Below are 23,838 nucleotides of genomic sequence, written 5' to 3'. Positions count from 1 at the left end.
CTGTATCCTGCTCAACTGACCTGAGCAAACTGTATCCTGCTCAACTGAACTGAGCAACAACTGTGTTCTGGGTTTATTTGTGCTTTCATGTGAAGTATGAGTGCAAGACAAGTGTGCGTCAGTGCGTGAGAATGTTTTGTGTGTGTGTGTGTGTGTGTTGTGTTGTGTGTGTGCGTGTGTGTGTGCGTGAGTGTGTTTTGTCTGTGTGTGTGTGTGTGTGTGTGTGCATGTGTGTGTGTGTGTGTGTGTGTGTGTGCGTGTACATGTGTGTGTGTGTGTGTGTGTGTGTGTGTGTGTGTCTGTGTGTGTGTTTTCTGTGTGCGTACATGTGTGTGTGTGTGTGTGTGTGTGTGTGTGTCTGTGTGTGTGTGTGTGTGTGTGTGTGTGTGTGTGCGTGTGTGTGTGCATGTTTGTGTACGTGTTTGAGAGACAGGGCGAGAGAGAACGTGAGCAGCCATCCAGTACATGTTTCACACATATCTCAGCGAAACAAAAAAGGGGACAATCACACTCACATTGATAACACACACGAGCACAGAATAACCTGCAGCCATCATCATCACCTCCCTTCCCTCACACAACTGTCCCGAGCTCATCTTGTGACTTTGTCCCCGGCCGTCCCCCCCGGTCTGTCCTGACTATAACAGAGGGAGAGACGACACCTCCCCCTCCCTCCCTCCCCTCCCTTCCCTCCCGGTCTGTTCTGGCTGCGACAGAGGGAGCGTAGCGGGGTGAGGTGTCCGGTGGGACATGTGTCAGAGTGGGTGATGGGCTCCGGCGCGGGGGTGTTGTCCTCGGCCCTCCGTCTCTGACCAGCCCCCCCTGCAGGACGGGGGTCTCGTCACATAACTCAGTGACCTGAAACCAACGGGGCCCAAAAAACCTCCGCAGCTCCTTCGTCTTCTTAATGAATCCAATTTTGTGCCTGAGAGCGTGCCGAGCAGCGTGCGCACACACATCCATCGCTGCTCTAAATGACCTGACATCTATACAAATTAACAAGAGCGCCCTGCCGCCGTCAAGCCCCCGCGTGCCAACCTGCAATGGCACACCCAATGACAACGCAGCTAGATCACCATGTGACGGCGACAGTGACTTACTCCTACACCGCCAAATACGGACGGAGTCGATGAGCCCCATTTAAAATCAGCAACAACAAAAGCAGAGAGGGGCTGATTGGTGTCTGTGCCATCACACGATGAATTATACAGAATAAGTGATGGAAATATCGATATAATTGACTGGGCTCTATGGCGGGCATTAATTCCTGTCGTCCATTAAGTGGTTGAAATGATCTTGTAAGAGGACCATACATCTCCTGATGCCCTTTATGAGATCAACACCACGTCGCCCTCAGAACTTAATCGACCCTCAGCTCCCATTTGTCCATGAAGAAGTGATGATGCGGGGGAATAATGATTTCATTCCTAAAGGATCTAAGAGGTCCAGCTTGTCCGTTACCCGCTGTGTGGATCTGCAGCAGCGCCGCAGTGGGACAGACCAGAACTCCCCTTCGATCTGTTCTCCATCTCTCATTTTGTGTTGGTACGCCTGCTTTAAATGCCGGTACAGAATTTGCATGCCAATTGTGGTTCTGTCTGCAGCTCGTTATGTTCAGATGTTGACGGGCTAATCGCGTGCGACGTTTAGCCCGCTTTGCTAACCCGACGCTTTGCTACGGTCGACTCATACTGAACAGCGAAGCCAAGGTCGGACTCCGCGGTGTGTTTCGTCTGCAGCTGGTCTCATTCGCTTTGCTTTTCAGGAGGGGGGAAAAAAACGCAGCAACCCGGAGTCATCGGCTCATCGGTGATGACAGGAAACATTCCTTGCTGACCGTCAAACAGCACCGCCTCTGGCCAGGTCAGTAAATAACACTGATGTAACAGGAAGGCCGATATAAATTATATCAATTACAGGGTGAGGTTTCCATCCTGCTGCTCTTGAGTCTGACATTGTTTTTCCCCCCTTGTGATGTCTGGAGGATGAAGAAAGACTAAGCAGGGGAGAAGAGAAGTCTGCCTCAGCAGGTCCGACGTTACCCTTTTCACAGCCCTGACCTTCAGGCAAGACCTCAGGCCACCTCTCCAGAGAGCTCCAACACATGGAGGGCCCTAACTCCCTCAGCCCCGGAGCTCCTCCACACCTCAGCATACACACGTCGCATTAGTCCAAGCCAAGGGTAGCCAGTGGGACTTGTGCAGAAGGTGGAAGAATGCAGCCTTGTCAGCACCTTTTAGCTCAGTAAATAGTCTGTCACCATTCATCAGGCCCGACACTTCAAGACCTCTCGTTATTTCCTCCACCCAGCCCTCCAGCGCACGACTCCCAGGCATCTCGCAGGCAGAAGATCTCTGCAGCAAAGTGATAGCATCCCTGACCACCGCCTTCAACGAGGCCAACCAACCAACCACCACCACAGAGGGTTATTAACATATCGTGTGTGTGTGTGTGAGTTGCCGACCGTCCTCGCAAAGCGTCACGCAGAGACACAGTTGCTGGAGCTTACATCAGACGCTCTAAAGTTTAAACACGTGAATGCAGTTAGCTCTGGCTATCTCCCCAAGTGTGCCAAAGTGACAGTGGTGTGTCGGTCTGTAACTATAAGCTACGCACACGACGCCCAAGTGGGTTGAGAGACTCCACTTAAGAGATATATCCCACATGCACAATGCACACGCACACACACACGTCACGCACACACACACACACACACACACACACACACACACACGAGACACACACACACACACACACACACACACAGAGAAAGTGAAGAGGGGTAAGTTTGGGGGAGAAGCCACCAAGGGGCAGGGCAGCAGGGTGGTGTGATGTGGGATTAATTAAAACACTGCTGTCACCGTGGAGCGCTGGTGACACACAGCCGCACCATTACTGAGGAATCTGCTCCCACAACTCATTTCCTCCACATTCAGCGGCCGGGGGGGAGGAGGGGGGAGGGATGAGGGGTCGGCGGGGGAGGGGAGGAGGGGGGAGGGAGGAGAGGGGAGGGGAGGGGAGGGGTGACAAAATGGGACCGTCTGTTGTACAAAACACCACGAAAGAAGAGAATCATTTTTCATTTAGAGGAATTTGAGAATCCAAAGGAAGGGAAGGAAGGGATGTGAGAGAGGGAGGGAGGGAGGGAGGGAGGGAGGGAGGGAGGGAGGGGGATAAGCTGAGATTCTTTTCTTTTTTTGAATAAAAGTCCACTGAATGTATTTTCAAATCGAATGATTCAGTGCGTCGGAGGAGGAGGAGGAGGAGGAGGAGGAGGAAGGGCGAGGTCAGAGGTCGGAGGATCTAAGCCACTGTAATCCTAATCTCACAGCTGCTTATAAAACCTGCTCAAGTGATGCGTGCGTCTATGGACACTATGACACTGCTGAGACACAGCTTCGACTAACATCTGGACATGCTACACAGCAGCACGCAGCGTATCTCGCCCTCTCTACTTCTTCTGGATCTGGATCTTATCTTAATAACATCTCTTTGTTCTCTGACCAAACGTTCTGAGGCAGTCAAATAAATCGCTGAATAAAAATGAGATGATACACTGGAGCAGAACTGTGTCCACAGACCGCGCTGCAAGCAGCAGCACGACTAACACGTCTCTGGAAGTCCACTGAGAGCGAGCAGGGAAACTCCAATGCTGTGTGGTGTGTGTGTGGATGTTGTTCAACAAGCCGCGCTTGTCGGCTGTCAACAGGCAATCAGATTTCCGCACTTTACATTATTATTACAGCCGTTCAAAGCTTCCCAGTACCTTTATTTGAAAGAATCAAAGTTGTTGACAGCTATAGACTGTTTTAACTTGACAGCTATAGACTGTTTTAACTTGACAGCTATAGACTGTTTTAACTTGACAGCTATAGACTGTTTTAACTTGACAGCTATAGACTGTTTTAACTTGACAGCTATAGACTGTTTTAACTTGACAGCTATAGACTGTTTTAACTTGACAGCTATAGACTGTTTTAACTTGACAGCTATAGACTGTTTTAACTTGACAGCTACAGACTGTTTTAACTTGACAGCTACAGACTGTTTTAACTTGACAGCTATAGACTGTTTTAACTTGACAGCTACAGACTGTTTTAACTTGACAGCTATAGACTGTTTTAACTTGACAGCTACAGACTGTTTTAACTTGACAGCTATAGACTGTTTTAACTTGACAGCTACAGACTGTTTTAACTTGACAGCTACAGACTGTTTTAACTTGACAGCTATAGACTGTTTTAACTTGACAGCTACAGACTGTTTTAACTTGACAGCTATAGACTGTTTTAACTTGACAGCTACAGACTGTTTTAACTTGACAGCTACAGACTGTTTTAACTTGACAGCTACAGACTGTTTTAACTTGACAGCTATAGACTGTTTTAACTTGACAACATGAACATTGTAAAATAGCCCCTAGCTGACTTCCTGTTGCAGTGTTTGCTGATACACTAGCTGACAGGAAATAAGCGAGGGTTCAAACTGTTCCCATAGCAACACGATTCTGTGAAAACCGTCTACAAACGTCTCAAAAACAACGCGTGGAGAGCGCCTGCATCGGACGTCGATGGTAGATGTTTTCCCTTTTTTGTAGCGTACTCCTTTTTTCTGTTTGTTAATCGCTTATTGCTATCACTATCTATTTAGCGTTTACCAGCTAATAAACCATGTGACGTTACAAAAGGCAACACCAAAAAGAGAACATAACATAGATACACCGCACATAAATAGGCCAGAATAGAGCAAAGAAGCATCAGCCCCGTTTTGCTGGCATTGTGTAAAAGCACACGACAGACTCTTGACAGCCAGGTGGTGCAGACTGCTGACACACCTGTTAGAGCACCTGTCAGCCAGACACACAGAGCTGTCACGTTCCTGCACACATCTTCTCAACACTTTTTTGGGGCTTTTACAGATTCCATGAAAGAGATCCACAGTGAAGAAGTTAATGGGTGAAATAAATATGGATGTCTTGAGGGGGTTTCAAAGACGTCCTGGTTGTGCTCGGAGCTGTTAAGAGTGAGGCATGTCACAGCCAGGTTGGAGTGCTGAAGGTGACACCCCAGCAGACGCAGATGTTATTAACAGGTATTCTTATTAAAGGTGATATAGCCTTGGTGAAAACGTCATTATGCTGTGTGGAGCCATGGGACGTATTAATCACACTTCAATATAAAGCAAGCAGAGAAGACTTGACTTCCTGTTGAAGACAATTTGCTCAGAAAACAAGTTAGGAAATAGAGAGAATAGATGCGATCTCAGGTTGTCAGCTGTTGATCAGAGTACGATAATCACACCTTCTAAATTATCTCCACCAGATAATTGTTATAATTATTCTTTTCTCTTGTGAGAGACTAGGGCTGTGCAATTAACTGAACATGTATCAAAACAGATATTTCGAACCTCGAACTGACTTAACCTTGCATTCATTCGGTTAATACTTTTCCCAATGCGTGCGTTACGTTCATGAACGGTCCCCTTAAAAAAAAGTACTACGTCGGGTTCAGTCACGAGCCTCCGCCCCGTCCAACTAACGTTAGTCTGCGTTCAGCCATAAATAGTTCATCTGTGCGTTTCCTTAAATCCTATTCCTCCTGCTAAGTGTGTGTGTGTGTGTCTGTGTGTGTGTGTGTGTGTGTGTGTGTGTGTGTGTGTGTGTGTGTGTGTGTGTGTGTGTGTGTATGTGCGCGCGCGCGTGCGTGCGATTGATAATGGGTAGAACTGTGTTCGGCCACAGCTATGCCATTTTACATGCGATCGCGGTGAATCTTTCAGGAAGTGTAAAGAGCACCCCTGCAGGCGCCACAGGCGAGCGGAGTTGTAATCAGCCAGTGAAGTTGACTATGAAAACACTCGGCCAGTCACACAGGGACGTGTCTTCCGCTCGTTATGTTCAAATCACAAAGATAGGATGTGCACAAAGATAGGATGTGCAGATAGGATAGGCACCTCCTTCATTAGAAAAAGATAGCCCAGCTTTAATAGTTCAGCATATTTAGTCTACAGACCTTGTCAGAGAACTATTAGGGCAGTGTTGAAAAAGCGTCTAAATAAATAATCGTTCATTAATCCTAAGTTAACCGAGGTAAAAGTTTGAAATAATTGTGATATTGATTTGAAGTCATGTCCCCCGGCCCTACGAGAGGCTGTTCCTATTTCCAACTAATAAGCCATTATTGTGAGCACCTTACAAATTAAAAAATCTTCAGGAGGGCGATGAAAATTTAATGTTACCAGAAGCTTTTAAGGCGACTAATTATTCATCTCCTTAAATATGCAGACATTTCATTTAAACAAAAAACTCAGAAAGTCCTCCCGTTTCAGAAAACACTGCTGGGAATGCTGGCAGGCCCATTCTTCATTTTCTAATAATGTGTTAGATTATTATTAGCTGGAGAGATAACTGACGAAGACGTGCACTGATGGCAATGGTGTGCTAATGAAACGAGGAGATGCCAGAAGATGCCTGCTGAGCAGATGGCTTCATTGCAGAGTTCTTCCATGTGGTACAAAGGCCAACTAGAAAGAGAGCACGTTTATAGTGTGACAGACACTTTTGCACCTGAAATGATAAACAAAAGTTAAAAATGATGAAAATCAACTCAATTTATAGCTACTGGTGGAGTGCGCAGTCACTCACTGTGTTGGACTTTCACTCACTGATGCGGTTACACAAACTCTACCTTTCTTACTTATAGCCTCTGCAGGGAAGGATTTATGACGTCACTGATGATGAAGTCCAAGAATGTTCTGAGCAATGCTCAGATGATGAAGTCCAAGAATGTTCTGAGCAATGCTCAGCAGGAATCACCAGATGCCTCATGATATAATAACATCCCAATACTCAAGTCACGATAGGATAGTATTACGATACTGCAATATGCTAGTATTGTGATATATTGAGTATTGCGATATTGTGATATATTGCGATTTATTTGTCAAGCAGACAGACTGACCAACACTGTCATAAAAACAGGTCATAGATGTTTCATGCACCTGACAATTTTATTTATATAATAAAATATTGCGATACAATATATTGCCACACAAAATATCAAGACACTATGCTGTATCGATCCCCCCCCCCCACCCATAATGCTCCGTTGCGACGGTTTTGACTTTCGCCGCTAAAACCCGTGTTCCGATGTGCTCTCTCGAGACACGCGAAGGACACACAGATACGCACGGACGGACGGTCTTGCCTTTCTAGTAAAGATATGCGTTTCTTTACTAGCACAACAATGCTCAGCTGTAGACAGACACCATGTAGATTAGAATAGGTGTGTCTAAACTAAAGCCTACTGGCGGTGTCGCAGCCCAGCAGCAGAGACACACACACACACACACACACACACACACACACACACACACACACACATTACAGCCAAGTGTTCACACACCGCTGCTAATGCGACAAGGGGCAATGGCTTTTGTGTAGTCACCAGAAGTTGACAATGGCACCACGAGTTGGGTCATTAATCACCCTGCCGCCCCGCTTGTGTGCATACATGACACCGGGCCAGCGCCGCAAAGGAAGGGGGCCGGGCCCTGGAACATGGACCCTCGCCCCAGGAGACCCCCACGGACCTGAATGAAGAGAGGTCCCACACATTCACATAAGCTACCAGGCCACTCATCAAATTATACGTTGATAGCCAGGGATAGCAGCGGAGGAGGAGCACAAGAGAATTCATTTAGTATCGCTCACCTCTATTGTTGCCAGGACATCACTTTGTTGGGGGTCCAGGAGAAATAATAAGTGACCCCCTTTTCTTCTTCTTCTCAATTTATCTGGGATCCCTTCTAATGAATAGTGGGCCTTATGGGAGAGGCATGAATTAGACGCCACAATGAGAGGGAAGGTAATTTGGAAACTTCTGACGACTTGGGGTTTTGTCAACTGCTGCCAGGAAAAAACTATGCAAATTCAAAAATGCAAATCGTCAACATGGAGCCAGATGGTCACGGTTTTTTGGGCAAATTCACTTAGTCAGGCATAAGTAATACCTCACATGAGGAGTACGGCCAGTCCATTATCGGATCGCATAAAATAACACACACAAAAAGGAGGGGGGGGGGGATGCTGAGGTGAGATCTGACCATCCATCACGGCAGGTGATCATTAGGTTATACGTCCCCCGAGGTGAGCAAACACAAGCCTGGCACTTGGTCAGACAGGACTGTGTGTGTGTGTGTGTGTGTGTGTGTGTGTGTGTAATGTGTGTGTATGTGCGCACACACACACTCGCACGCATGTCATTCATGTATGCACCGCAGAGCCCCCTAAGGGATCTAGTGCCTTTGCTGTGTAGCATTTTAATTAATCCGGGCGATGACAGAGTGGATCTGGCAGGTTCTGTATGTCTTTGGGCTGGGCCGGGCGTGGGGGGGGGGGGGGGGGGGGGGGTGAGGGGAGGGGGGAGTGACAGTGAGCTTAATGCACCAGACCCGCCCCAAAGGCCCGAAACACACTGAGCAGCAGGTCCACTTTCAGACAGGTGCTCCCTCTAGGGTCACCCAGCAAGTCCCTAAGCACACAGAGCCTCCGTCTGTTACCACACAACTGACCCCCAAAGGCCAGCAGCAGAGACACACACACGTGGCCTCGCTTGACTCTGCTCAGTGTTATGAATTTGTAATAGAGGGGCAAAGTGAACGTCACTTCCTGCTTCAGCGCTGTACCAGAGATTTTCTTCCGCCATTTATTTTCCCATAGACATTTCGTAAAATGCTTATAAAAAAAGAGTTTTACTGGGTCAAACCAAACGGTTCAGCTATATTTAGAATCGGGAGAGACCGTAGAACACTTCACTCAGACCAAAACTTAGACAAAAAAACATCGAAAAAATATTTTCTTTAAACCCGCATTTTTTCTACGTTTTGGTCCGAGTGAAATGTTATGCGATCTCTCCCTATCTCTATCGTTTGGTTTGAACGAGTACAACTATTTTTATAAGCATTTTAGGAAATGTCTATGGGAAAATGAATGGCAGATGAAAGTCTCTGGTACAGTGCTGAAGCAGGAAGTGACGTTCCACTTTGGCTCTCTATATAAGCAAACGTTCACTTTTGCTTGAGACTCTTCTCCTACTACGGGCTAGAAAATGTACTAAGCAGGCGGTTTGCGTCTTGCCTACTCAACTCCCTCCCTGAGTCCTGGCCTTGTCCTGAGGTGCAGTTCATTTCAGCGGGTCTAATGTGTAATCTGACCGAGCGTAGAAGATGTATTATCAGCATTGGATTCTTTGCTTTGTGAATTTGTCATTCCAACGAGCAATTTCAGCTCGCATTTCACACCAAGTGGCACTCGAATATAAAGTTGGTCTTAGATTGTACACCAGCCGTGGAGAAATCCTTGAGAAATGCTAATCTTCTCTAAGGATGATTAATTGAAAGCTTTAATATGGAGGCTGATCTCCTTTGTTTCACAGCCTGGAGTGGGCCAGGGAGGTTGACTGCACAATTTGGTAGCGGAGCTCTCAGTGTGGGCGCCTGCTCGATCCTATCCAACTGGAATACTAAACACTGGCTACGTTTACAAATTACATGCACACAATATTCCGGTTTTTGCCCATATTCGGAAAATGACAATATTCCGACTAAATGAATGATCCACTAATATTCCCGTTTACATGCAGCCGTAGCTCGCCCTCCCCGACACGTGAGGGAGGGGTGGAGAGAGAGAGATGCAGGTAGGCAGAGTTTTTCTGTTGAGAATAAACAGAGCAGCGCTATTCTTACCAGCATCACTTGGTCCATTTCAGGAGCTTGCTGCTGAAAAGTTTGGCGTTGCGATATTTGCACATCCAAGTCTTTCATAAAAAGTAGGCTAGTAGCCTACGTTATTATTACCTTGCAGGCTCGCAAGCATTGTGGACTTCCGTGGGCACTATAATACTCTCACTTTAAATATCTCTCTCTTTAAATTGATGTTTCTCATCTCCAGAAATGTGGGCTTTTCTTTTTGTATGCCAGAGATGATGGATTATATGATTATATCGCCTCTTCTAGATATATCGCCTCTTCTAGAGCTTTCTAGCACACATCCGCTGACCGCAAACAGGCAAACTGCGGTAAAAACCCAGATTGAGAAGCATATTCCGAATGCGCTGTATCAAAGAATCCTCATAAAACCCGAATAATACTGGAATAACCCAGATGTCTTAATCGGAAAATGCTAAATTCGGAAAAAGGGAAAATTCGGAAAATGCAACTGGAATATGCTGTTTACATGACCCTTATCAAATTCAGAATATTGTCATTTTCCGAATCATGCTCTCAAACGACCTCTTGTATTTAGATAGATAATTAATTCCATAACTGTGGGGCTGTCTCCTAATAGCAAGCTTTGCCGGTGAAGTAGCTCACAAGCTTGTTAGCTCGCGAGCTAACGACTTTCTTATTCTCCTTCGGTAAAGACAGACAACTGCATTGCATTGTGGTATACCGGCGAAAATGTAGGGTACATTCGCTGTTCACTAGAAATCGCTGTGCATTGTGGGTATTTTTTAGTGGACTAAATAGTGAATCAAATGAACAGTTGAGAATTCGGACACTATAAAAAAAAATGTAGTTGAAATGTTGAAATGTAGTGCGAGGCTACATCAGGACAAATGGTCAGTATTGCTCTCTGTCTTTTGCAACCCACTTACATGACTTCTCTGCCCATCAGCAGTGTGCTGGCCTTTGCCAATGTTATTTTTATTCCGAGCACAGTGAGTACCAGAAATAAGACACTCACTATTGAAATATACTCAAGTTGCAATTGCATTGCGATAGATAGATAGATAGATAGATAGATAGATAGATAGGCTTTACATTAATAACAGAAAATACATCAAATACATCAATGCGAGGCGTTGCTGCATCATGTGACTCCCCCATCAGCAGAACAAATGGCTCATGCAATGCAGTGACATGTCACTCTGCTAAGAGAATTGGCTTCGCTGAATGCCTTTCGTTAAGACACAGCAATTAGCAATGTCTGTCTGCAACAAAATGACAGGATGAAGGGTCATCTCTTAGCTTAGGCAATGGTGCTATCATAACCTAGACAGAGAGGGGGAGAGAGAGAGAGAGAGAGAGACATAAGAAAGAAAGAAAGAAAGAAAGCTCTGACTATATAGTGACAATTTACTGCCACAACTGTGTGCAGCCACCTTCCTGAGTCTACCTGACAAGGAGAGAGACTGTGTGTGTGTGTGTGTGTGTGTGTGTGTGTGTGTGTGTGTGTGTGTGTGTGTGTGTGTGTGCATGTGTGTGTGTGTGTGTGTGTGTGTGTGTGTGTGTGCGTGCGTGTGTGTGTGTGTGCATGTGCATGTGTGTGTGTGCGTGCGTGTGTGTGTGTGTGTGTGTGCGTGTGAGAGTGAAGAGATTTTTTCTGTGAAACACGCAGGTGGCGACACACTCAGCTGGGGTGAGAAAATGACAACTGATGTTAAAGGTTGAGAATAGACGTGGAAGCCAGAAGATAGAGTGAACATGGAAGCAATGCCAACACAGCAGCAAATAATGGACAGACTGCTGATAGGAGGACCTCCATATATAAACTTGTGAAACCCTATGGATGATGTAAATAGCTGTGTGGTGACAAACACACAGACTGTTGAATATTGTAAATACGACTTGTAATCTTGAATAGAAATTTGTAGCCAAACTGGAAAGGAACTACACAAAAACATGGTAAGGTCTTTTTAAATGGTCAATAATGCAAAACATAGTCTGACTTATATATTCATTACCAGTTGATTTGCAATACAAAAATACAGATGTACCTTTGGAACACAACCTTGAGATTGCTCCTATAAGTGGCCAAGTCAACTGAATCAACAGTCTCGCTGGGTATCAGAAAACATGAAGCCAAGCTCATGTAAAGTCTGCCCTTTTCACTCTTTGGAAAATAAATACATGTACCTCATACATGCTTTGGTATTCTGAACTCATTTCTGTCGCTAGGTAAACGGCCGTTGGCCAGCAATTAGAGCATTAGCGGCACTTTATCAAAGCAAAAACGAATTAGTCTAAGATCATTTCTAAATCATAATTTAGTATGAATCACAAAACGATTGATTCTTCAATTAAATTGCCAACCCGCATATCCATTCATGCCAAGCATACGTTCAAGATACTTGGGCTGAAAACTGCAACTCATCGCAAGATACAATACATGCAGGCAATCCACTCACTCACTCACTATTCCCAGTGTTTTATCATATAGTGAACTATATGGGGAACGATCAAATGAGTTCCGGACACTACACAGATTTATTTTCGGAAGATCATTGCGTCAACAAGAGGTAATGAGGGACAGGGTGGGGCATGGAGGGGTAATGAGGGACAGGGTGGGGCATGGAGGGGCATTGGGGGACAGGGTGGGGCATTGAGGGGTAATGAGGGACAGGGTGGGGCATTGGGGGACAGGGTGGGGCATTGAGGGGTAATGAGGGACAGGGTGGGGCATTGGGGGACAGGGTGGGGCATTGAGGGGTAATGAGGGACAGGGTGGGGCATGGAGGGGCATTGGGGGACAGGGTGGGGCATTGAGGGGTAATGAGGGACAGGGTGGGGCATTGGGGGACAGGGTGGGGCATTGAGGGGTAATGAGGGACAGGGTGGGGCATTGGGGGACAGGGTGGGGCATTGAGGGGTAATGAGGGACAGGGTGGGGCATTGAGGGGTAATGAGGGACAGGGTGGGGCATTGAGGGGTAATGAGGGACAGGGTGGGGCATTGAGGGACAGGGTGGGGCATGGAGGGGTAATGAGGGACAGGGTGGGGCATGGAGGGGTAATGAGGGACAGGGTGGGGCATTGAGGGACAGGGTGGGGCAGCATATGTGGAAAATAAGTGGTGGACTTGGAGTTCAGGCTCATTCAGAGACTGTTTGTGATTACTTGCTACATAAGCAAACTATCCCAAAACTGCTCTGTTGTTGTTACCCCCCTTTTCCTGTGTTTTTGTGCCAGTACTTTTTGAGCAGTGTGTTGTCTTGTGATTGAAGTATGAATGGGTCAGTGTCAGTGTAGCATTTAAAAGCTGTGTTCCTGACACAAAAGTGACAAATTCTGTTTTCAGGCTGTTGCTAAAAACAGGCTGTTGGACAGGTTTTTAGCGACGGCTTTGCTAAGATGTAACTGTAGTTCATCACAGATTGCTGCAAGGCAAAGCAGACATTTTGTGATAGAAGCACGAGAGAGAATTCTGACTTCCTTATCAAGTCCTTCCAAATGACACCATGGTCGGTGTTTGTGCAGTAACTGTAACTACAATCCATGTACTGTATTATGCTATGTTCGTATTTTTGTGATAGTTTTATTATGAATTACTTCATGAAGAGCTAATATGATTTATTTCAAGTTCAAGTTGAAAGGATATCAAAGGAGAATTATAATATTGGATCAGCCATCTCTTATCTCTACTCTTTCTGAAAGAGCAGAACAAATGGAAATGACATCATGCACATCCTCATTCTGGCTACTTTTCTACAGGGCTAACTCAGCGGGTTATCTACTGGAAGTTTGAGGACATCTAGTAACTGCGCGGGCGAGCCAAGGTGCCTAGCCTAGGTGATGATGACATCACTGATGACATCATCAGTGATGTCACAATGCCTCCTTGTGCCTCCTGGCGGCCAGCAGAGCTTATTAGAACGATGGAGAAAGATATCCATCGGTAAAAGAAAACAAAAAAAACGCCATCTCTCAACATTATTTTGATGTGTGTGTGTGTGCGTGTGTGTGTGTGTGTGTGTGTGTGTGTGTGTGTGTCAGTGGGACACAAATTGAAACAGAGAACAGAGAAACAGAGAACAGAGCCCACATTGCCAAATTTATATAGAAGATAAGACAGATAGCTTATTGGTAAGCTATTGTTGATTATTACTATTATTAAGTTAGATAAAAGAGACTTTTCATTTGTTATTTTGCTACAGGCAGCCAATCATATCAAGAAAATTACATTAACCAACTGAGTTTGAACTTGGGGCAACTCATTGAAATGAGAGTTGACAAGCACAAGTGACTGGTTTATTCATTTATCAAAATGAAAGTAGCGCACTACAAAATAAACCTCTATTAATCAGCAGTTGGTTACTACAAAATAATCCTCTATTAATCAGTAGCTGGTTACTACAAAATAAACCTCTATTAATCAGTAGCTGGTTACTTTTCAGACAATCAGTGCTCAGCACAGATTTCTTTTTTTTTTCTTTTCTTGCAGAAATATTTTTTTTCATTTATTTCATTTCATTTATTTATTTAATGTGACTCATTGACCATGATCACATGGTATGGAGCACAAACAAAACATACAAAAACAATATACAATGGCACACGGCATGGCTAGTGCATATGTCATTTGAACAGAGGCAGGACATTCTTCAAAAAAGCACCTAATTTACACATGACTCTTTGTCTGTCTGATTGTAGTAGCAAAATCAGTTTAAACATTTCTATTATACATTATCTTTCTAATCTTATTATTTATTCTGTGTCCTTTGATTTGGATGCCATTCGAGTGAGGACGGGTGAGACCGTGGCCAACCGAAGGTACTAATGCTGTGGTTGTGTTAATATAACGTACCTGATGAAATGCTCGGATTGTGTTAATATAATGTACCTGATGAGGCCGTTTCACAGTCTTGCCTTCATTTTAGCCGACAAGCTTCATTAGTCTCTCAGCCTCCAAAATGGCCCCTCAACCTGCATGGCTAAATGGTTATCAAGTGCTAAGGGCCATGCCGGGACCTGCACCACGCACCATAAACCCCCGGTATTAATTAACATCGGTTGCTCGCAAATTTTATTGCGTGATGCCTTTTTAATTGACACTTGCTACGACTGACGAATTCAGAAGGTACACTCCACCGTGGGAGGGCAAAAAAGACAAATTAAAGTCAATTAGTTTGAGGGGCATTGGAGGAGGAGAGATGGGCTGCGCAGATGAGAGAGTGTGCGGCCGGGCCAAAGTCGAGCTCAGGCTCAGACGGATATCCAGACTATAGGGAGACCAAGTGTCTGCCAATGTGAGATAAGGGGCCAGTGGCGCGCTGCCCTGTACTGTTGCTTTAGAAAGTGGATCGTAGAGGAATGGCCCGGGTCAGGGCTGCTGCAGGATCAGCCTGCCGTCCCAAAGAGGCCCGGCGATACGTGCAAGAACAGGCAACTTTTTGTTCTGTATTTACATTCTTGTTGGATCGGCTGGGATGAATTATGCAGTCTATTTTGAGTTGTAATGGGGTTGATGAAGAGGTGGGCCAGAATTCAAGTGAAACCCCAGAAGCCTCGAGCGGGAGGGAGGGGAGGACGTTCGGATTCCGAGTGTGGTCTGCTGAACGAGGCAAGAAGCTCCTGCCAACAGGAGACTAGGTAGGGGTGTCTGGCCCCGAGTCAGAGCACCTAGGCCAGCTGGAGAGAGATGACCAAGACACGAGCCAAGAAAAGCTTTTGAGGCGTTCTCACGAAGTCATAGGACGATTAGGGGAGTTTTTTTAATACACTTTTGAGAGTTACGGTTTCACCACGCATCGCACGAGCACTAACAAGAAGTGAGGTTTCATACCAAATTTCAAGCAGAAGGCCGTCATATTCGCATAACCTGATCAGTCCATGACGTCAGTCAAGTGTAAGTATGACATCAGTTATGACGTCAGTTCAACCTAGTACATATAGTGAGGGTTCTACATCACCTCCCTCTCTGGTGGATGCTGTTCATCATCTCCTCTGAAGCTGTCGTTTCGCCCCACCCACCTCCCCAGTCCACCACCAACGAGTCTTGACTCCCAAAGAATCCCCCACAGGGGGGGAGTCTCTATCCTAGCCTATTCAGATGCCCTCCTCTCACCTCAAGAGGAGCGCCACCTGACAAGGGAGTCATACGCATAAGTAGTTGCCATGCTTGCCATTTGCTAAATAAAGCCGCTTGTTAAATCTTACCGACTGGCCTCTCACGATTGAATTACCAGGAGGCTGGTGACAATCTCTCCCAGACTTAATGCAAACCATTTCACTAGAGGTTGCGTGGCTAGTGATCAGCCTCACCAGTTGTGGTTCAGGCCCATAGATGGGTAACATCAATGAATAGAGCTTGTTTTTCATATTTGACGAGATCTCACGAATTCTTCATATGGACGAAATCCAAAGGAGCCTTTGGCAATAAGATGTGAAACAAGACAAGAATGTCTCAGATGCCAGCAAACATCAACAGGGGATTATGAGGAGGGAGAAGAATGTTGATATCTGTGAAGGACTTTATCTGCTGCTGAAAAGTTGAAGAAAAGTTGAAGTGTCTAAGGCCTGCTGGCACATGTACAGTAGAATTCTTCTCTAGTTCTGCTTCTACTCATTGGAGACTTGAACACTAACCTCAAATAATTATTCACATTGTGTATATATACAGTATAGTATGGGTTCATAATAGGCTAAATGATGTCATAAATGTTTCCATAAAATTTGAAATAAAATAGCTCATGACGTGAATAAACCAAGGAAGCTTCTGTAAATTACTATTATATTGAAGAAATAGTAGTAGTACTTGGTATAGAGGGATTTCCTGATTTAGAAAGTGGCCATCAAAGATTTCCTTCTTCCCCAACAAGGTCATACTTCCTCTCATATAAATGAATCTTTCATAGTCTATTGTTGGTGACTATTTTCTATTAATTAAACCGTGGATTGTATGTGAGCTAATTAGCAAAAATATCAGAATTGACATGTAGAAGTAAAATCATCCAATAGGCACCTGGCCTTAATCGATCAGCGTTCTAATGAAAGGTGCACTGTGTTGTTGGAGGTGAAGGGTGAAAAGTCAATACGCCGTCTCTGCTGTTCAGTTCATCTGTAAGTCGGCCACAATTAAAATCAATCGCCATGACTCCGTGGTGGAGCCTGGAGGCAACAACAGCCGAGTTTTGACAATGAGCATTCATTAAAAAATTGTGACTACTTAACAAGCAAAGTAGAATTAATGCAGTGAGTGAGTGCACAGGGAAAAGGTTGAAGGAGGACCCGTGATGAGATTTTCAGAAGCGTGTTCAGTTCACCTATCGTGCCACCGGAAAACAACAAACAGTCTCAACTTGAAAAGGTCCACGGTTTACATTTCTTCGTCAATAAAACTGAATAAATTAGCCTCACATCGCCCACAAGGCCAGCACTCATATGGCGCTCCAAAGCTAAACAACAGCCCCTGGGAATAACAAACACGTTTAATCATTTTGGTTTTGCGTCTTTTTCCCTCCACAGTCCCATATTACCTGCCCAGCCCAGGTCTCAGGAGAGAAAACAATTGAGAAACAGTGATATTTATTAGAGAATAGAGAGAAAGTATTTATTACAATCTACCTCATGTTTTCTACTAATTCATAATAATACTAATACTAATACTAATACTAATAATGTGTCCATTAGGAGTTTCATTTAGTGTGGAATCACTACATGATGCAGGTCTGATTTACAAGCTTTAGAAATACAGTAGATACATCCCATATGAAAAGCCCGACTTCAACCAATAAGAAATTGTTAAGTGCTAAAGTGCTATTATTTCTAAAATAATTATGTCAAGGGAATTAGGTGTGTGTCAAGCCAACCATGCTTCCTAAAGTGAATTCAACACCTTTTTCCAACGGGGATTATTTTGCGATGTGTATGGGAGCATGTAAAATACTGGAATCAGCCATTTGGAGGTATAGTCTCATTATGCAAATGATGATTAGTACAAGAATACCCCCAAAAAAACAGAGACCCCCAGGACAGAAATATGGAGACAGATGTGGCATTCCAGATGTACATCCAAGACCTGTGACATCACTTGTTGCTGGGCGGTCTGCTGGGGCTGACACAGGAATGCATAGTTATGGATAGTGACAAAGGTGGCACATACCAGGGCAGACACAAAACCACTCAGAAATCCTGCTAGTTTGGGATGAAAAAGGTGACTGTCACCTCAAGGTGACTAGTTTGCATCCCTGTCACATCACAGGCATACAGTTCCATTTCAGGAACAGTGCCCCCTGCAGTTTACAAAAACGTGTCTAGATGCAGCTAATATGTGTGATTTAACCCCCCCTCCGCACGCACACACCCAAAACCCCATTGTTATATGCCCCTCCCACATGACATATGAATGCAAAGTGTGGCCTCCAACCTGCACCGTGCCCTTTAAGATATTGGCATGAGCAGCAGTGAACTGAAAGTGCATATAAATCACTTACACAAGTGAAGCCTGAACAAACATATGATTTAATAATGAAGTGAGGTAATTAATACTAGGGGAGCAGCCATTGTGCATAGTGGGCTGTTTTGAACCGGCGCTGTTTCATGCAGAACAAAAGGTCCAACAAGAGGAGAAGCCCTGAGGATCATGGAGGCAGGAAAGAGACACCCCTGCTCTCTCCTCCATCCACTCATTAACCTTTCTCCAGCAGAGACGCTTTATTTCTTTCATTCTATTCACACACTTCATTAACAGGCTCTCCCTTCCCTTCCAGAGACTAATTCCCGTTTCAAATTCACTCTTTTGTTAATTAGAAGAAGCAGGTTTAACCTCACAAAGAGCATCTATTGTGTTTACTTTTTAATACTATTGCCCCCATGCAACTGAATTAGCGTAAAACACACACCGGCAAAGCGAGGCACTACAAAAATGCATTGGCAAGTAATGGAGTGTGTGGCAGGGTAGGGAATTAGTGGGGGCGGGATCAGGGCAAAATGCCGCCCCAAAATCTAGAATTGCCCTTGGAACTGGGGTAACGGGGGCTTTTAAATGCCCCCATAAAATAAAGTTTAAGTATGGTATTGAGACACTGCAAAACGCGTCGTCATTCAGAAGCCACGCCCAAGACGGGGGAAAATACAAGGAAGCACTGCCTGACCACTGCAGCTAGCAAAACAAACCGCGGCTAACGGAGGAACTCTCGTCAGATAGAAATAGGTTTTGCGGGGTTTTACAGGGATTTGGACAGTTTTCTTTTTAGATAATGTCAAAAGATTATTTCAGTACACTTCCTCCAATGGAGAGGGAAAGGTACATTGAGAAAATGAACTCAGTTGGCCTGGAGCAGTGTCCCTTTTCATTGCCCAAACAACGCTGGATAAACGATCCCACACAGTGGCCTGAAGTGAAATACTATGACATGAGCTTTTAGGCATGTTTAAATTAATGAATTTAATGCTGGTGTAACGTCCGACAGATGGCATCAGACGCGCTGGCGTTCTCCTACAGTATGTCACGTAGTTGCACACAAAGATCCTATATATGGAAGATGAACACTCCAACTTACTTCCTTGACAGCTAAATCCATTTCTCTTCTCGCGAATGCTCAATGCCTTCCTTGTTTTGCTCGAGAGTACAAAAAAACTTTAAATGGCGATTTTTTTTACATTTGTTGTCTGCGCTGCCCCACCACACAACAGCTTTTAGCTATGTTTAATTCAAGGAAAATTATGCTGGTGAATGGGAGTGAACGGAGCGATTTCCCCCGTGATGGGCGTGGCCTATTTCATGCAGTGTCTCTATGCTTGGCATCCAAACTACAGTATAAAGACAAAGCTGTTATGAAATGTCTATTTTATCTTCTTTTTTTATTTTCCTATGTCATCCATTTTATGTGAAGCACTTTGAACTGCATCATGATCTGTGTATGAAATGTGCTATACAAATAAACTTGACTTGACTTGAGATAGGAAATGGGGATCTTTAACTGTGATTGTTTATGAACTTTTAGAAATAAAATATGATTGGATAAGAGTCATTGATTGGTCTGTCATGCTACATAGGTGCAACTAAGGTATTTCTCAACATTTGATCAAATTGCCCTGGAAATGATCCAAAATGCCCCCGAAATATATTTCACAGGGGGGCAAAAATAGCCCTCGTTTAAAATAGTTAATTTCCTACCCTGGTGTGTGGACATTTTTTTTTTTTTACAGTATTTGATTTCTTTTGTCATTGGATGTAAAATAAAAGCTGGTGTCTTCTTGCCTCGATTTTCTTTTCTGTTGGTGTTCCTAATTAGCTCCTGTTTTCAGGGGGGGGTTTTAAGTAGGTCAGTGATGAGACGCGCTAACGGGAGGGTTATACCGGCCTCCTCATGCAGTCAATTAACCTTGGCTGCCTTCTGCACCTTCGACGTAGCAGGTTTCCAATCAATTTGCTCGCTGAGACTTCGTTCACATGCTGAGCGAAGCTGCTTAACATGAATTGTGCCCCGATAACACAGCAGTGGGCCAGTTATCTCCCCAAACCGCAACGCACATTTCCCGGAATCTGTGGGGAGAGACGTCCCCGGGCGGCGGCCTCGGAGTCGAATGACCCGACGGTCAGACCGCAGCTCACTGTGTGTGTGTGTGTGTGTGTGTGTGTGTGTGTGTGTGTGTGTGTGTGTGCGGCCTGTATTACAGGATGCACACACTGTGAAGGGAACGGCGACCGCGCGCACTCTGTGTGTCTCATTTTAATAGAGAGCCAAAGTGGAACGTCACTTCCTGCTTCAGCACTGTACCAAAGATTTCCATCCGCCATTTATTTTTCCCATAGACATTTCGTAAAATGCTTAGAAAAATTGTTTTACTTGTTCAAACCAAACGGTTAAGATATATTTAGAAACAGGAGAGACCGCATAACATTTCACTCGGACCAAAACGTGAAAAAATGCGGGAATATTTTTCGATGTGGTTGTTTTTTAGTTTTGGTCTGAGTGAAATGTTCTATGGTCTCTCCCGATTCTAAAAATATAGCTGAGCCGTTTGGTTTGACCAAGTAAAACTATTTTCATAAGCTTTTTACAAAATGTCTATGGGAAAATAAATTGCGGAAGAAAAACTCTGGTACAGTGCTGAAGCAGGAAGTGACAGTTCACTTTGCCTCTACAAGCACAAGTGAGTGAATCCTCAGTGGAGAAAGCCCAGTTATCCTCAGGCATTTATCTACAATGGGGGGTCTTTTCCAGCAGGTGCACCCCCTCCCCCAAATACCCCCAGTCCATTCGCACCGTCAGCAGCACAAACACAAATTAACACATAGCATGCATGCATACATACAAACAAACACACACACACAAACACACACAACTTATCACACTTATGGTCTATGCTCCTCAGAGGTGCTGACTGCAGCCTTGTCTCTGTCCATTAAGCCGCTGGTTTAGGGGGGGGCTGGTATCCTTGAGAACACAGGCGTTGACTTTGAGGGTGCGTGCGTTATACAGATTCAGCAACGGGGATTTCACTTCCTCCCTCCTCTAATCACTAAAGGTGTAATTAAACAAGACAATTAATCTGCGAGCGGAGGAGAATCTCCCGTCTTGGAAATAATCACGGGGTCAAAGGGGGCGTGTAGCTAGCCTAGCGTGTAGCAGCCACGGCCGTGAACTGCTAAGTCTCTGCAGCAGCAGCAGCAGCAGCAGCAGCAGCAGCAGCAGCGTGTGTATTCAATGTCACGTCTCTTCAAATGGCTTTGACATGAAGTGTCATCAAATGAAGTAGCGCTGTTTGATTGTGTCTTTAACATGTGGAATATAACGATTATCTACGTAAAAGAACAAAACGTAAGCAGGCTCCACACTACAGGGTGTGTGGTGCAAACCAGGGTCCAAAATTGCCACCAGCCACCAGCCAAATGCTGATAACAAACGCAAGTGGCCGGTAGATTTGCTTCACTCACAAACCCCCCCAAAAAACTCCAATGAAAATCTATTGAGTGGCAGGTAAAAATGTATTAACTATACAACTTGGCTGGTGGACAAGAAAGTACATTTTGGATTTCTGGGTGTAATTGAAGAAAATGCCATGTTGTCTGTTGATAAACTGTATTTCATTTCAGGAAACACCAAGTATGAGAGTGCCATGATAAGGAAATGAGTGTACCATTTTGTTTGTAGATGCTTTTCATTTCATATTTAGTAAGCCAAACTGCCATAACACTGAGATCACATCATAACGTTGGTGGCATCTGGCCCAGTCAAACACAGAAAATTAAATGACCATACTAAAACTATCATTCTATTCAATACTCTGAATGAATCAGTCTTATTTTAGTACTAAAATAAGACGCAGGGGTGCGCACGCCGCACACACGTGATATTTCTAGTTGTTTTGATGAGAGGAGGGAGAAATATGACCTGTATCTCTGGTTAATTGGCAAGAGTGTTTTGACTCGCAGCCACCATGCAAGAACAGTGCTGAGACAGATGACTGGGCCTCCCAAGGAGACAGGGTGAGTCTGTCATGTCACTGCGCTTTCTCCAGCTATCTTTCTCTCTTACACACAAACAATACACGCTGATACAAATGCAACGCTACAAGCCAGGAGATGCAATGATAGAAGCTTGTTTAAGTATGAGGAGGGTTCACAACAACACGTCACCGCTCTTAGAGGAGCACATAGCATGGTGGTGTTGAATACAATGAGACTAGCCCCCAGAGTTGAGTAGACAAACGAAAAACCTGTCTTAAGATCCCAATGTGTGTGTGTGTGAATGCATTTGTGTGTGTGTGTGTGTGTGTGTGTGTGTGTGTGTGTATGCGCATTGTGCACTATGACACACACACACACACACACACACACACTGCAGTACTTTTCTAAGCTTCAAGCTAACTCTTCGCTTGGTTTAAAATGGTTGCAGTGAGAGAGGATGCCTCTCTAAGTTAATTGATTTAAACACAGATAATTAAATTGGAAGCTGGATGACATCTAGGGGTCACGGATCACCTTGCATCACTGGCTGTAGGGCCACAGTACCAAGATAGATCACTAGCTTGCCTAGCAGCAGCACCACTAGCATCATGGATCACTATCTGTCTCTACTATCTGGCTCTACTGGAGCGATGGCTAATAACATGGATCACTATCTTGCTACACTGGAGCTATGGCTGCAGTCATACGCAATCTCTCTTTGCTGCAACAACATTGATTACGCATCCAAGCTATTTGCTACAGTGCAGATTTGAACTTGTGTGTTCATGTTACAACTATTCCGCGGTGCACAATTGCTCGTGTGACATCACTGATGACATCACAATTGCTCACAGAAGGTGCTTTTGGACCACAGGAACCTTTTCATAGTTCTAGGAACAGTTGGAGGAAGTCTCCCCTTTTTGTTGTGTTCACCCCGCAGGACCTGGAACCATTGTAGTTCTTAGAACGCCGTTTAGAGGAACCTTTTTAGCTCCTACTTCAGGCCAGGGTAGGTACTACTTTCCCAGCAGAAGAGGAACCTTTAGTGGTCCAGACGTAAGTGTAGCTACGTTGAATCCCCCGAGGCGTTGCCTTTTTCTTGTCTTTTTGGCTAACGTTAGCTAGCTAATTGTTAGCCAAAGTAGGATCAATCCCCCATGAACTCACTGGCTTTGCTGTGAAGCTACTACAGTAGTAGCGGTTAGCATGCTAACCACCGGCCTCAGTTCAGCATTCCTATGGTTCCTATTGGTGGTGTGTGAATGCAAACAGAAAAAAGCCCTGAAGGTAGTTCTCGGGGAACCTCCCCAGTGGGCAGTTCCTCTCAGAGAGTCCCCAGAACTGTTTGGTCTGATTGTCAACACTGCTGATAAGAAATCGTCTCGAGCCAGAGGAACTCTGGTTGAGCGTGCAAAGCTAAACACATGAGTTGGCAGGAGTTTGGTCACACCCAAAAGAAGTGCGCCCATGGCACATCCACAGTCTCCACCCTAGCATGCAGATTTCTAGTAGCCTTCGAGCAAAAAGCCGTTACAAATGTGTGAGACTTTTCTTATACTTTAATTATCTGAGTAAAGCCACCCTAAATATTTGTAGTAGATGACGTGCTATGGGTTGCAGCTACAAAGGAAAATCCTCATAAGAAATACAAAGAAGTTAGTAAAT

At 44.8% G+C, this 23,838-nt stretch overlaps 1 protein-coding gene across 1 annotated transcript in view; it reads right to left on the bottom strand.

The window, feature by feature from the left end:
* Positions 1-23,838, bottom strand: part of macrod2 (mono-ADP ribosylhydrolase 2) — a 591,249-nt gene that overhangs the window by 495,264 nt on the left and 72,147 nt on the right. The gene's annotated exons all lie outside the window — the stretch shown is intronic.

Source organism: Poromitra crassiceps (genome assembly GCF_964638095.1).
Source record: "Poromitra crassiceps genome assembly, chromosome: 22".
NCBI classification, from domain to species: domain Eukaryota; kingdom Metazoa; phylum Chordata; class Actinopteri; order Beryciformes; family Melamphaidae; genus Poromitra; species Poromitra crassiceps.
The sequence above is the reverse complement of the archived record's forward strand: the minus strand, read 5'-3'. Positions and strand labels throughout refer to the sequence as shown.